This window comes from Phyllobates terribilis, unplaced genomic scaffold (genome assembly GCF_046119375.1).
Source record: "Phyllobates terribilis strain yellow unplaced genomic scaffold, ASM4611937v1 Scaffold_9__5_contigs__length_417890890, whole genome shotgun sequence".
Lineage (NCBI taxonomy): Eukaryota > Metazoa > Chordata > Amphibia > Anura > Dendrobatidae > Phyllobates > Phyllobates terribilis.
The window spans coordinates 27,527,658-27,544,259 of NW_027362769.1; positions in this window are offsets into that span (position 1 = coordinate 27,527,658).

Consider the following 16,602-nt stretch of genomic DNA (forward strand, 5'->3'; position numbering starts at 1 on the left):
AGCGTCAGTTGCCCCGTCGACGTGGAAAGCATACGGTAAGGCATGGGAAGAGTGGACACGACTAGTAGCAGGCAGACGGGTTGACCAATGTGAACAAGCCAGATCACAAGTCACCATAGAATTTCTCCACCAGCTAATGGTGAGGGGCATATCAGGGGCGTCAGCGCAGTGGTGTCTGACCGGAGTAGCATTTCACTTCCAACTACTGAATTGGGGAGATGTGACAAAGATTCATCATCAGACAATCCATAAAAGGGTGGAAAAGGGGTCAGCCAAGTCAGGAGTGTAGACGTCCCATCCCGTGTCACTAAAACTGATTTCTCACATCATATCCCTAACACCATTAACATGACACTCACAATTTGAAGCAACACTACTGTCTACTGCATTTGTGATCGCCTTCTTCGGGGCGCTATGCATAAGCGAATTAGTCCCTCAATCCAAAATTACCACCAGTGGAGGCTTATTACACCAGGACGTAGTCATAGCCAATAATGCAATACGTCTACGCATACGCCAATCGAAAACGGTTCCAGCGGGCAGGGGCACTTGGGTACTTCTACAACCCACACACGGTACACTGAGTCGGGTAACAATAGTAAAAACATATCTAACCATCAGATCACCAATTAATTTCTTCCTATCACACATTGATGGAACGCCATTATCAAGATACCAGTTCCAAGCTATATTTAATAAATGCATAACATCGGCAGGGAACCACCCCAAAGATTACGGGACACACTCATTCCGCATAGGCACGGCCACGGAAGCAGCAAGAGCAGGACTGTCAGAAACGGAAGTTCAGAGGATAGGGAGATGGCGATCCACATAAGACCGGACTTGTTATCCTAACGTGGTTTGTTTCTTTTACAAGTGACGCTAAGCCAACAGTGTGGGTGATAGGCCACTCGTATATATATTGGGCAGAAAAAAGGGCAAAAGTCCACCCAGGCGGGAGGAAATTAGAGTTTCATAACACATATTTCAACTGGAGAGGTATTAGAGGCCTGCTATGGCCACAGGTACTAATGGAGGTAATCAAGGTAGGGAGAGAGGCAAGAGGTCTGGTCATCTTAGTTATACAGGCTGGGGGAAACAACCTAGGTCATCACAAGAGCGCATAACTAATGGCAATAATGAAACTAGACACTGAGCACTTCAGAGAATTTTTCACAAAACTAGCTATAGTATGGTCAGAGATTGTGCCGATAGCGCTATGGCAAGGTGCGCGAGACATCACGGTCATCGAACGGACAAGGTGGGTAATAAATATTCGGATGGCAAAATTTAGAAGAGACAGAGGCGGTGTAGTGATACGACCCCGACAACTGGAAGGAGATAAAGCAGGCCTCATACGGCCCGACGGTGTTCACTTAATGGATATTGGACTGGACATATTCCTGTCAAGACTCCAGGACGGCGTGGAACAAGCGTTAAGAGTGATGGGTGGGGGTCCGAGTCCTGCATACGAGTACGCAGGATCCTCCGTGGCCTGGAAATAGAAAGGACATGTTGGAGAGTTGCATGCTGCAACAAGCTGAATTATTTTAGAAATAAAATGCCTTTCTAATGGAATGAGTATAAAGAGTTAATAAAGCTGTGACCGATCCTCACCCATCCAGTTGTAAGAGTTACATTACTGTATTGTCAAGGAAAGGGGGGCAGTAGGGGGGCTGAGTGTCTGGGTTTGGTTGGGGTCCCCACAGTCTACCTAGGCTAGATGCAGTTAAAAATTCTTATTAGATACACAGGCGGTGCAGCTTGCTTCACAGCTGGGCTACTACGCCCAAAGTATTGCCTAGGCTAGATGCAGTTAAAAATTCTACGCTGACTAGCAGACACTGAAGCTTTGGAGCAGACCTCTGAGTAAACAGCTCTTCAGACTCAACCATATGTGTTACCCCAAGTCATAGTGTATGTAGTTTTTTACAGTTAAAAGGGGGGGGGGGGGCGACCCAACCCACCTGGAATTGACGATGCCAACGTCACGTAAGACACAGCAAGGGGACTCCAAAAAGAGTCTCCATTTTTTCCCAAAATTGTGGCACAGACACCACTTAACCCTAGAACGCATACCTGGGGCCTCGCAGGCCCGCCCTGTTAATTGTTTTGTATTTTCTGCAAGATTACTTTAGTTAGAATTTTGAAACTCTATGTATTCTTCATGTATATAGTTGTTTGTCATTTGAGTTTGAGTTATTCCATGTTATTTGCACACGGGCCTAAAAGGCCCCAGGTATGTCAAAGTGTAGATTTTTATGGTCATGCGTTCTAGGGTTAAGTGGCATCAATTGCCCCACAGTTGCTTAAAACGGTTGGTGAGGTGATTTTACCAAATCCTCAAGCTTTTAGTCTCCCCAGGATGACACAGGGGTAGAAAAGTCCTTGCGAATCCATGATTTGTTCATCTTTATGAACGTGAGTCTGTCTACATTCTCAGTGGACAGCCGCGTGCGCTTATCTGTCAGCACACCACCAGCAGCGCTGAACACACGTTCAGAGAGAACGCTGGCTGCAGGGCATGACAAGATCTCCAAGGTGTGAGTGGCGAGCTCCGGCCATTTTTCCAGATTGGAATCCCAAAATGAGCAAGGATCCAGTGACACAGTCATGGCTTCGATGTTCACTTGGAGATACTCCTGTACCACCCTCTCTAGGCGTTGACTATGTGTCAGACTTCTTGTCTCCTGTGGCCTTGCAAAGGATGGTCTAAAAAAGTGGTGAAACTATTCCACAAAATTGCTGTTCCCAGCAGATAATGTGTTACTGTTACGGTTTGAGTGATGAAGACTCGACAGTCCCACGGTTGGCAAGTTAGAACTGTGAGATTCACTACGTGCACCACTGGTGTTTTGTGGAAAAGCACATGTAAGATTCTGAAACAGCGTCTGCAGATAATCCTGCATGCGTAAATCCCTTTTTATGGCAGGAATTATTTCGGCAAATTTACTTTTGTACCGGGGATCTAAGAGTGTGGCAACCCAGTAGTCGGGATTACTTCGAATTCTGACAATCCGAGGGTCATGTTGCAGGTAGTGCAGCAAGAAGGCACTCATGTGTCTTGCGCATCCAGGAGGATCAAGTCCTTGTTGTGTTGGTAGCGAGGTAAGAATCATGCTTCCTTCCTCTGCCCTCTCCCCCCAACCTCGCACAACAGAAATGTGATCAAGGTCTCCCTCATCTGATGAGTCTTCCATGCCCATCGCCAGTTCTTCATCCACTTCTTCCTCGGCTCCTGCACCTTCCTCAACAGTTTGGCTGCTACCATGCGCCCGGGTTAATCTCTCTCCCCCACCCTCCCATGCCTGCCGCCTTGGTGCTGCCGACCGTCTGGACCTTGGAGATGTTATCCCTTCCGCATACGACTCCTCCTCTACTTCCTCCACCTCCTCTTGTCCCACCACCTAACTCTGAATTCTGTTTAATGTGTGCGCCAGCATGTAAATCACCGGAATAGTCATGCTGATAATGGCATCGTCGTCAGCACTAAACATCTTCGTCGCCATTTCAAAACTGTGCAGAAGGGTGTGTGGTGCCCCTGAGGGTTCAGTCGCCACAGAGTTACTGCATCTCACCCAGATGTGTGGTTTCTCACCCTCAGGTAAGGAAGGTGTATGGCTCGGGACCGTAACACCTGCATCCAACACATACCCGCAGTGGGGGTAGGGCGAGATTGCTCCTAAGGGAGAGCGCAGTCCCAGGTCCATAGCTGGTGGGAGGGTCCTATTTAGTGGGTGCTTAGGGGAGCAGCTTAGGGGAGCACATGACAGGGAGAGTATAAATAGGAAGCCATCTTAGAAAGAGCAAGCCAGTCAGAGGAGGAAAAGTGACAGGAGCAGAGGCTCTGCATGAGCTCTGCTCTGGAGGCGGGCCTAGCCTGGGAGGCCCAGGACTGAAGGAGAGAAGAGAGGAGTGGGAGCAGGAAGGCTCCAGGAACCGAAGGGACCCTAGGGGTACGGGCCGTGCAGAAGGCCACCCGTACTCCCGCTGCTACCAGGAGGTAGAGGGGTCAGGCCAGATAAGGGGAACCGGTCCCTCAACTAGCGGAGAAACAGCAAGGCTCAACTAGAAACCGGAGGCTGCAGCATTTCATGTACTGCAGGCCAAAGTCCGCACCAGTCTCACTAAGAAGGTAGCCACATAGGACCCAGGGGATGGAACACACGTCACCCGCCAAGGCCCAAGGATACCAGATAGAAGTGTCACTGGGTGTGAGGTGCAGGGAGAAGTCCAGAGAAAGGACACACAGAAGGGGGTCCTGCTAAGTACTCCGGAACTATCTGGGGGTGGACTGAGCCCCTCACTGAGTACGCACAGCACGACGGGGGAGATTGCTCTGGTACCTGTAATCTGGACTGCAACAACTGTGAGTAAAGATCTTGGGACTGCTTCACACGGACTCTGTGTTCATTACTGACTCCCTGCACTACAACCACCATCATCCACCCACACTGCCCTGAAACTACACTCTTCCTGTGGGGAGTAATAATACCATTGCTGCAAAACCACCAGCTTCAGAGGACTGTTCCGCAGCAGCGGCCCCTTTGGCCGCACTCCACAGTTGGCGTAGTCGGACATTATAAAACCCATATATACAAATTACCCTTGGATTGACCGCCCTGGGTCACGGACCGGGTCACCGCCACAGTGACTACAACCCCAAGCGTCTACCGGCCCGGCTCCGGGTACCCCACGGCCCAGGGGGCGCGTCAACTTCATAGGTCCCTGATCTGAGACCACTCCTGCAGCCTGATTTGCCCCACCTCTGAATCTCGTTGGCCCAGGCTATACGTCAGAACGTATTGCACCAGGGCTTGTCGGTGCAGCCACAGTAGCTACAACATGTGCAGAGTTGAATTCCACCGTGTCGGCACATCGCATTTCAGTCGGTGAACTGGCAGGCCCAACGACTTCTGTAGAGATGTAAGTCGTTGAGTTGCGGGATGCGAATGGCGGAAGTGAGCACACAGCGACCGTGCCCTCTGCAGAAGGCCATCTAGTCCGGGATAGTGGGCTAAAAATTGATGGACAACCAGGTTCAACACGTGAGCCATACAAGACACGTGTGTGACATTGCCCCGGCGAAGGGCTGCACCCAGGTTTGCAGCATTGTCGCACACGGCCTTCCCTGGTTGCAGGTCCAGTGAAGACAACCATTCATGAAACTGTGTCTCCAGAGCTGACCACAACTTCTCAGCTGTGTGACTCACATTTCCCAGACATTTCAATGTAAACACTGATGCCGTTGAGCCCTGCTGCCAGCATATTAAGGAGGTGTGCCGGATTCCTTCTGCGCAGTTAGAAAGCAGGTGGCATTACCAGACAGGCTTTGGGTGCAGGTGGAGGACTGAGAGGAGGTTGAGGAGGCTGAAGCAGTGGAGGAACTTCGAGATAAAGAGGATTGACGCACAACTCGTGGGGACGGTAAGACTTGGACAGCAGCCCCTTGTCCTGCTGTCACCATAGTTACCCAGTGCCCAGTCAGCGACATGTAACGCCCCTGTCCATGCCTACTCGTCCAAGTGTCTGTAGTGAAATGCACCCTGTCACACACAGAGTTTCTCAAAGAAGCGGTGATGTTGTGTGTGACATGCTGGTGGAGCGCAGGCACACCTTTCTTTGAGAAGTAGTGCCGACTGGGCATCTGGTACTGGGGCACTGCGACGAACATAAGGTCTCGAAAATCCTCTGTGTCCTCCAGGCGGAAAGGTCTTCATTTCTGTAGCCAACAGCTTGCAGATGGTGAAATTCAACCTCTCAGCTTTGTCATGGCTAGGAGGAAATGGTCTTTTACTTTTCCACTTCTGAGAGACCGAGGGCTGGCTGTTGTGCTTAGACGGGGTTGAGTAGGGTGTCCCCGGCATACTGCCGGTCTGTGAGGAAGATGCAGGCGGACATGTTAGGTTGCCTTGATCCAAAGGTGGTGCTCTCGATGTCGGAGAGCGCTCAACACCAGCAGGTGTTTCCACTTCCCAATGAACTGACGACCTGCCAATCACACTAGCCGTTGCGGGTAAAGAGGTGGCAGGTCTGCGTCCAAAAACATGTGTGACTGCTGTCCCCCCAGTCACAGAGGATAAAGAGGCTGCGGATGCACAAGATGGGGCAGACGGTGGTTGGCCCGGCCCGCTAGGCCGCATTGTAGCACAGTGAGCTTCCAACTGCAACTTATGCTTCATATCCATGTGACGGTACATGCATGAAGTACTCAAACTATGGATTTTTTGGCCTCTACTTAGCTTTTGGTGACAAATATTACAGATAACACGAGTTGGGTCATCCTTATCGATCTGAAAAAATGCCCAGGCTATGCAAGGCTTAGAGCCCATGCGATCTGAAGAGCCACTACGACTTGTGGTCAGAGGCAGAGTTGTGGTTGAGGATGCAGTTGTTGACGTGCTTCCAGTACTCCGTCTCTGTTCAGGAAGGCGCAATCTAACCTCATCGTCAATAGCATCTGTGACGCCCCGCTGCGCTTGGTATCACAGATCCTAGAAGAGTGCATTGATGGAATCCTCCACAAGAGGCCCCCATAAACATTCACACATCTCCACCTTCCACCTCAGACCAGCAGAGGGAGCCTGTTAGGGATATAAATAGGGAAGGTGGAGCTAGGCAGTTCAGTTCCTCTGAAGAGTTCCTGCAGTAGAGAAGCCTAAGAGAGGTCAGTCTGCAGTGGAGCTCAGTCTAGTCTAGAGAACTCAGTTAATAGTTCAGCAGTGGAGCACGAGGCTCCTGTTAGCTAGATTCAGGGAGCCCAGTTAGAGCTTAAGGTTTGCCAGCGCCATTAGATCGGTGAAGCGCGGCAAGTTGCCGTTAGTGTGTATAGCCTAGTGAGGGCCCGAGTAGGCCGAAGGCGAGTGGAGAGTTAGTACATAGGGGGCAGAGGAGCTTAACCAGCTCACCCCGAAGCATTTACCGGACACCGGATCCGAGCTTACCGGGATCTCTATGACCCAGTAAGGCATAACCGGAATCCCTGGAGAACTACAAGTCCCAGGATCGCTAAGGTGCTGATACGTAAGAGAGCCAGGAGACGCTTAGGCCCCGCATACTGGGAGCGTGAACTCCAAGAGAAGGCCCTACCACAAGGTCAGCCAGCGCAGGACAGAGACAAAGTTAGGCCTAGCTCCAGGCAGGTCAGAAACTTACTACGCAGAGGCAAGAAACAGGAGGCCCTACACCCGCTCATTGGGGAGGATCCTGATATGCACCCTTCACCCTTCAGTGCTCCGGGATGTGCCTGAATTTCCACCAGTAAACGGTACTGAAGTGACTACCGTGTCTGTTCCCGTTCTTGCTCTGAACCAGCTGGGTCTCACCTGTCCTGCATTCCCCCTGCATACGCTGCCCTGAGACCTAGCTCCACCTGTGGGGAGCTATACCATCGAGCTGCCTTATCACCGGCCTCAGTGGACTTCTGCAGCGCTGGTGCTTCTCACCAGATACCACAGGTGGCGTCACGAACTCTTATAAAATTAACAATTATCCACCCTTTTAAAGAGTGACCCCAGGGTATGGGCCAGGGAGCCGACCACCGCGACATCCCCAAGGCCAGGCAAAGGCCCGGGTACTGAGTCATCCCCATCCCCTGGGCTAGTCACATCCTCCTCCACCTCCTCTGCTGACCTCATCGACTGGCTGACTGTGGGTTGACAGTAAGTGGGATCTCCAACCTCGTCATCATAACCCTGTGTGTTCTCACACCCGTCGTCCTCAGAGCCAACCTCTTCCTGCCCTGACCGAAAAGTCAAGTTGTCGCTCCAATCAGGTATTTGAGTCTCATCATCGTCTTCATCATTGTCTCCACCAACAGGAGTTACAGTTTGGGAACGAGGGTCTACATTATGCTCAGAAACTTCTTCATCTGGGCCTGGATCCGACTCATAAACATTCTGGGCATCAGTGCAGATCATTTCCTCGTCTGGATTAACAGAAGCTCTGGAGCAGACCTCCGTTTCCCAGGCTATAGTATGAGTAAACAGCTGTGCAGACTCAACCATCTGTGTTACCCCATACTCAGACGGGCAGCTGTAGACTTGGGAGCTGTGAGGAAGCAAGTGCGATTGGGGTGACACCTCTGAGGACTGGAGTATTTGTGATGTTGAAGTTGAGGTGGAGGAGAGCCCATTTGAAGGAGCACTTGATATCCGTTGAAGCACCTGCTGTTTTTGTGCCTCATCTGGAATTTGTAGCGATGGGCATGTCCGTATAAAAGGGATCATATCACATTGTCCACGAAAAGAAGTAGACATCTTAGTTTGGCTGGAAGATGGTCTTTCTTCTGCAGATGTTACCCCCCCCCACCGTGGGGGGGCTCGACCCACCAGCGGACAGGCACCAGTATTGGGAGAGGGGGGCTGGCCGTCAGGGTCCACCGCGGCTCTGGCACAAACCCGGCGACACGGAGGTCGCACGGGCAGGAACGGACTGGCCGTGTCGGCTTCGCACTTTTTTGGTTTTAGAAGGGCATGACATGCCTATATCTGTGTCTCCCCCTCCTTTTACTCCTCCACCTCTTTTCTTTTCGCATGACTATATGTACTTGTCACTTTTCCATGTGTTGGTTGTGTCTTCTGAGCAGTTTGTCAGGTTTTGGACACCTTTGAAGGTGTTTTCTATGTGTTTCATTGGTTTTAACGGTGTTCGAAGGTGTTCGAGGAACAGTTCGACGAACAGTTCGGCGAACATACGGGTGTTCGACGAACCGAACCGAACTCGAACACTACAGGGGTGGCTCAACACTATCCAGGATGTTGATAAAGAGCTGGAGGACATTGAAACTCTGAATTTCAGCCTACATGTTACCTACATTCCGAAACTTGGCACATTCAAGTGGGGTGGCTTCCGGGATGCCGATGGTGTTAGGGAAGACTTTGGCTGATTGGGGAAAAATTTAGGATGACTGTTCGGACCTACGGAGAGTGAAAGAGTGGGTCCGGATCAAGGTCTGGCCACAGGCAGAAGAGCAATCTCGCCTGTCCCCAGAAGGCCAGAAGCTGCTGAGGCAATGGGATAAGTTGATTGTTACCCAGGGCAGTGGGATAAGTTGATTGTTACCCAGGGGCTGTTGTGTCGAGCTGTTTACTTACAATTGGAGTTGAAATACTGACAGCAGATAGTCATTCCCATGTCTTTGGGACCGGCAGCCGCCTGGGAGGTCCATGAGAGGGGCACCCATTTTGGGAGCGATAAGACATACAGGTGGCTCCAGCGCCTGGTATATTGCCCTGATTTGAAAGACATGGTAACTGAGGCATTCTTCAGGTGCTGGCCTTGCGGACTGAGTAAGAGTCCCGAACAGTGGGCCCCTGTCCAGACCATTCAAACTTCTGCGTCCCTAGAGATCCTGATGATTGATTACGTACAAATTGGGTATTCTGTCTAGAGACACTCGTACTGTCTGGTCATGACAGATTATTTCACGAAATACGCTGTGGCTGTACACACCAGGAATCAGAGATCAGAGTCAGCCGCTGAGGCGGTCTGCAAACACTTTATACAAGTTTTGTCCCCTACCATTCTGGTCTATGAGGTGGAGCCAGTAGGGACTGGGGGACCCTCGTGGAACCTTCACTGTAACATGTTGAGACGCTACACCTTTGAGGAGCCAATGGCCGTGAAGCAGATGCCTACCCCTACCTTGAGTACAGTGGAACCCCTCTTAGATGAAGAATGGTGGGTTGTTCCTTTCCTGGCACCAATGGGAACTCCAGCCATGACAAGATTGCCACCCAGGGAGAGAGTTGCACAGCCAGAGCAACTGAATGTGCCCGACATCCCCGAACCTACGACTTTGCGTAGAACAGCTAGATCTAATGCTTGTGTACTACCACAGCACTATGCGCAAGACGAATTTGTATGGGGAGGGTTGCCAAGGACGTCAACCTCTAGTGGGGTGGTATGTGAGATGTGTGTCGGTTCACCGGAGTGATATAGTTGTGTAAATACTATATACACACCTGTATAACACTGTACTTGTTGTTCATAGAATTGCTTCTTTACAAAAATGTTGTTGTTGTCTAAATATTGTTGAAAGACAACATATTTTGATTTAAGGTTTTAACTCTATGAATGATTTAAAATGCATTGTATTACATGATTATATAGGGATGTAAGAATAAGCAGTTAATATATTGATTATAGTGAGTTCAGTGCATGCTGTTAGAGGATAGTAATGGTAAAATTTGCCCAACAAGCAAAGGAAAGTTGGTGATTGGTCTAGCTCCAGTGTAAGAGGGGCTTAATTAATGTGCTCAGGGGATTTCCCAGTGGACAGTTGAAAGCACGCGACAGGAAGAAGTGAAGGGGCCATCTTGGGGGTAGTTTGGAATATGTCCTGAACAGGAGAGGACACGCTGGAAGGAAATCTAGCAGCATTTGCTTGTGAGAACACCTCATTGACACTAGAGAAGAGGCATATTGGAGCTGAGCTTGCTCGTGACCGGAACCTGTCCACGTTTGAGGAGATTCCAGTCAGAAACGCTGTTAAGAGACGATAAACGCCGGGACCTACAGTGAAGGTGTGTTGGACACCGCTGAGGAATTAAGCCGCAAGCATCAATGGTACCGCTCACCAGTTGAAGGGGCCAGTGAGTAGTTGTGCACACATCACATAACATTTTGTGCCAAAATATTTAATGCTGAAATATAGCCTGTAGTTAGTTAGGTAGGTTGGCTTCACACAACGTTTGTTGCTAATACAAGCATCCAAAACTTTCGGATTCACTGCCACGGTTTGAATTTAATAACTAAAAATCGCAATCCACTTTGAGGTGCCGACACAGCACACAACGGACTCCGGACCACACTTGAACTCCATTTTTTTACAGGAGAAAGTTTCTGCAGAGCATTTTAGTACTGGACAGTTATTCAACTGCGTAAGCCTTTATTTACAGCTAAACTGTCGTCACCATAATTTTTTTGGGGGTATCTTTGATACAATTGAGGGTGGACTGTTCCTCTGAGTTTCCACGAGAAGGGAGAGGGAAATTTGGTTGGGGAAATAAAGGAAATATTTGTAAGATTGTAAACTTCAGTGCTGTACCACAGGCTAGCCTTTACGTTACACGCATACAATTAATCCAACTCTCAGGGAGTAAAACAGTAATAGGCGGCCGGTTAAGACAGGCACGCCAGCAGGCAAATCTATGGAAAAATAGTAAATATAGATTTCTTAGGTGCCATGCTGTATAGTACAGAGGCTCCAGCCGTTGTCTAATGTCTGCATAATGTTTAAATGTTTTCTATTGTCCGGGTAAAAATATTCACATAAATAAGTAAAATAGTTCTTTTGGGAATGAACTGTGTAAGAGTTGGTTTTCTCGCCTGTGGCTCCGCCATGTATTGAAGAACACTACCGGTACACAAATTACAACATAAATGGAGCGCGCCGTCACTGTCCTGCATGCCCTCGCCGCTTCCAGCGTGCTCTCACAGACCGTGGCGGCTGGAGACATGCAAGACATCTTGTCCCTGCCGCCCACGCTCGCACATACGACTGAGCCCCTGTGGACGAGTGGACAGCTCCTCTAGGGAGCTGAAGGCCGGCACTACAGGCATGTAGACTGCTCTTCCAAATACCCGGACAGGTCTGGGTAAGCGTCTTTCTTTTCTTTAGTGCTTGCTTTCAGCAGTAAATTCCCATCAAGGACAGGAAACCAACTGAAGGGTGCTGCCCTTTTATTTAAGTAGGTTTCCTGTCCTTGGTGGGCGGATCCCTCTCTCAGGTGTGCTGTCATGGGTTCTGGAAAAAAATACCAATCCAGCATTGTAATGCATTGTGGAAATAAAAGCCGTTCAACTTATCTTAGTCCTAAGGATTCTTCATTTCAGCAGCACAGCCTGATATGTTATCATCCAACATGGTCAACTATCCTGGAGTAGATCATCCCTCATCCACGAGACAGCAGCAGCAGCTTATATTTTCAGGTGTTCATTTGAGTTGTGCCTGCACAGAACCTGCTCAGATGAGCACTATCATTTCCTTGCACCCAAAAAGGTATCACCCGATAGTCTTGTGCACTTTTGTTCCCCTACAGTTTTTCTACCATAAGGCCACGGCCCCAATATCAGTATTTGGTCAGTATTCTGTCAGTATTTTTTCTAAGGAGTGGGAGCCAAAACCAGGAGTTGGTGATAAATGCAGAATTGGTGCACGTGTTTCTATTATACTCATACCTTTTCTCTGATTGTTCCTCACCTGGTTTTGTCCCCCATTCCTGAGAAAAAATACTGACTAAATACTGACCAAAAACTGATAGTGGGGCAGTGGCATCAAAGTAAAAGGGAGTACTTTGAGGTATCTAAGGTTTAATATACATTCTTGTTTGTTTCACACCTGTTTCTTTACTCCTTGTTTTTATATTTGTTTCTTCTTGCTACCTTCAGTATGATTCTTCAGTGTGCATATTCCAATAAGAACAAGAAAACCCATTACATAAACAGGTGTGTCCAAACTTTTGGCTGGTACTATGACAAACTATTACATTCATATAAAATACAGAAGTGTGCAAAAGTTTTGGACAGGTTTTGAAAAAATGCGGCAAAGTAAGAATGCTTTAAAAAAATAGAAGTGTTAATAGTTTATTTTTATCAAAATGCAAAATGAATGAACAAAAGAAAAATCTAAATCAAATCAATATTTGGTGTGACCGCCCTTTGCCTTCAAAATAACAACATTTCTTCTAGTTACTTGCTTACAGTTTTTGAAGGAACTCAGCAGAGCTTTTTTTAAAAAATCTTGGGTGTAGCCATACAAATCTTTTTGTCTTTTCATGTAATCCCACACAGACTTGAGCATGTTGACATCAGGGCTCTGTGGGGACCACACAATCACTTCCAGCTCTCATTGTTCTTCTTCACACTGAAGATAGGCTGTATGTTTGGGGTCGTTGTCCTGCTGTGGAATACTGTAAATCACTTCCCTGATGGTATTGCAAGATGGATAAATTACAGTCAACGTTCTCAGTATACTATGACTGCACTGTAATCACTCCCTGGCACTTTGATTGAAATCCAGTTCTGCACACACATGCTGCAGAACAGACTGTCAATCAAAGTATCGGAGAGCACTTTTTGCATGCTGGTAATATATGGGAAGGGGAGGGGAATGGGAAGATTTTTTTTTCTTTTCTCCCTTTTTCCTTCACCACTCTTTTAAGAAATGTCCCTGGTAATCGCTGTTCATTATATACTGTGTGTAGGGACCATCATACTGTGTGTGGAAAACTGTGTGGGCTATGATATTGTGTGTGTGTGGGCTATGGGGCATTATAGTGTGTGGGAGTCTGTGTATTCATCATATTGTGGGGGTCATCATACTGTGTATGGTGTCCTTATATTGTGCGTGAGGAATAGGGGCTCTTTAATTGGATGTGTAGACAATGACAATATGTAAGAGATACTGTGGGTCTATGATATTGTGTTTAGGATATTATTGGGGCCATGATATTATATCGGTGGGCTATGGGGACATTGTACTAAGTGTGTAAGGAGCTGTAGAGGCCATCATACTGTGTAGCAGTAAGAGGGGAATTAAACTGTGGTAACATATTACTGTGTGAGAGAGCTGTGTGGGACATCATATTGTGTGATGGGCTATGGGAGCTAGGATAGTATGTGTAGTGGGGACAGTATGCTATGCAGAGGGAAAAACAGTGTGTGTAGATCTGTTGGTGTAGTGTACTGTGTATGTGAGATGTCACACTATCACTACATCATACTATATGTAGGAGGCTGTAGGAGCCATGATACTGTGTTGGGGGCTGTAAAATCCTTGTAACTCTGTGTGGATAGCTATGTGGGCCATGACACTGTGTGTTGGCCATGGAAGCCACACTACTGTGTGCAGGGATTTTGGAGCCATCATATTGTGGGTGGGTGGCTGTGCGGGTCATAATACTGTGGATAGGATGACATTTTGGGCATCATACTTTCTGGGGAGGACATTTAGGAGCTGCATACTGCATTGGGGGGCAGTGGTGAGTATTATACTTTGTTGTTGGGATGGTGGGGACATCATACTGTGTTGGGGCATCATACTATGTGGGCATAGTGGGGGCATCATACTATATGGGCGTAGTGGAGGCATCATAATGTGTAAAGGTCACTATGACAACATCATACTGTGTTGGGACATTGTGGCGGCACAATGTGTGGGTGGCATTGTGACAGAATCACACATGGCTCTTTAACAATGCACTACCTTCCTCATGCTCGGCTGAAATCAATACAGATGTCCTTAATAAAGACCAATTATTGGCCAAAATGCTGGATGGTATCTATTTTTTTTTGCTGGATCCAAATAAAAAAAATACATTTGCACCAATATTTATTGCTTTTGGCTTTTTTGGTGCTGAGGTTTCTATTGTCCTTTCCTCGAGCACAATTACCTCTATAGCAGTGTTGCCAGATTTTCTCTGTCTTTACTTTAACATTACATTTTATTAGGGCCACCATACTTTGTTGGAGGCACTAGAGAGTGATCATACAGTATATAAATAGTGATACTGCGAGGATAATTCTGTGAGGAAATTAACTTTGGGTGTATAGTACTTTGTATGTGTCTGGGGGGTACATTTGGGGGGCATCATACACAATGTCGTGCTGCAATACATGTCCTTTTCTCTGTCTTTAAATGTTGGGAGGTATGCCCTTCTATATGCTGTGACCCTGCCTGTTTAGACTACATGTTGGTGAACATACATCAATATCATATGTGTGTACTGTTATCACAGACAAAGTGGTGTATATACAAATGGAACAACTCTGTTGCTTCAATATTTATGTGCTACAATCCTAACCTGTTGATGGAGAATGATCAATGTATTCTAGTATCTTGCCACAAGATGGCACTAATGCACTTCTGATGTCTAATAAAAACTGATGTAATCTGGGATATAGTCATAAAATGGCAGGCTCATGCATTACCAAGTAAATGCTCATATATTGCCAAATAGCAGTAGTGAAATTCACTCTTCATATTTTAATAAACAAAACTAGTTACAAACTAAAATGCAAAGAACCCAAAAAAGGTAAAAGTATTCTTAAGTGTTCATAAATACTTGGCATTAGCAGACTCTTATCACACTGGTTGTTCATACGGCAAAGGCTACCTTCACACTTCCTTTATAGATTCCATTTGTCTGTTCTGATCTTATTAGCAGCCAAACTGAATTAATGTCAGAACTGTTGCATAAGTGTTGTAAAAGGAAGCGAAGGGTCACCATTGATTATCGTTTCAGATTGGGTTATGTTACATGTCAATTCTTAAAACTGAAAAAAAAGTTCTGCATTATGAGCTTTTTCTTCTTTTCTAAAAATGGATACAAAACAGAACCAAAAACAATCAGTGGGGTCCGTCTTCTGCTTGCACTAGCTATGCAGCGGATTCATTTTGTACATTGAGGGCTGTTTCACATGTCAGTTTTTTACACTTATAAAAAAGTGGACAGCGATTCATCAGTGATTTCCATTACAATGTTATCCATGTTTCATCAGCGTTTTGTCCAATTTTCATCAGTTTTTCTTGTATGTGAGATAAAAAATGTTTCTCCATTTTCTACTATCAGTCAATGAAAAGGAGGCCACCCGAGTGCTATCCGATTCTTTTTAACTTTCATCTTGCATCTCTGATTTTGATCTAACGCTCAGATTCATGTCGGACATGTCTTGGCAATTTTGCGTGGACTGCTTGGTTAGCAAAACAGCCCCATTCAGTATTATTGGTATTAGTGCTATCCGTAAATAACAGAGAGAGTACTCGTATTTGAAAAAACTGATGTGTAAATGAGACCTAATTCTGTTTGTTCCTATAAATATAATGTCTAATTCCAAGTTTGATTATAGTATAGACCTGCTAAGTCCCTATTATGACTAAATATATATCACTGGTAGTTACCTGAAGACTTGACAATGACAGAATGCGTACATTGTCCATCTATTTTCCAACATTAAAAACACTGACAAGTGATTTGAGTAATACTGATTATCTTGAGACTATTGTTTGCAATTTTCAAACTTTGATTTTCTTTGCCCTTAAATCAGAGAGATATGTGTAGCGCCTCGAGGGTTCGGTTGCTACAGGGGTATTGCACCTCAACCAGAGGTGTGATATTCCACTCCCAGGTAAGGATGGAGTGTGGACCAGGGCTCAGTTAGCTGCATACACACACTCACCCCATTTCTGGGGGACAGTTCGACGGTGCTCCCATTTTATGCAGGCACAACTGACCATGTCCCTGGCTGGAGTGGGGAGGGGGGAGAGAACCCAGTGATGTAGGAGCAGAAGGGGACGGTTTCTGGAGCATAGTAAGGAGCTCATTGGGTGCAGGTCACCTGAGCTCAGACACAGAGAAGCAGATAAAAGGTGGGAGCCATCTTAGTTCAGAAAAGAGAAGTCGAGTCAGTGGGTTCAGAAGGGAGAGAGAGCTGACAGGGAGCCGAGGCTCAGCCTGAGCTCAGCTCCACCAGGCAGGCCTAGAGAGAAGGCCGGGGCCAGAGAGGAGAAGAGGAGAAGGAGAAGGAAGGAAGGAGAAGAGACAGAGGAGTAGAAAGGCTCCAGAAACAAGAAGGCAGAAGTGACCCTAAGAGAGCAGA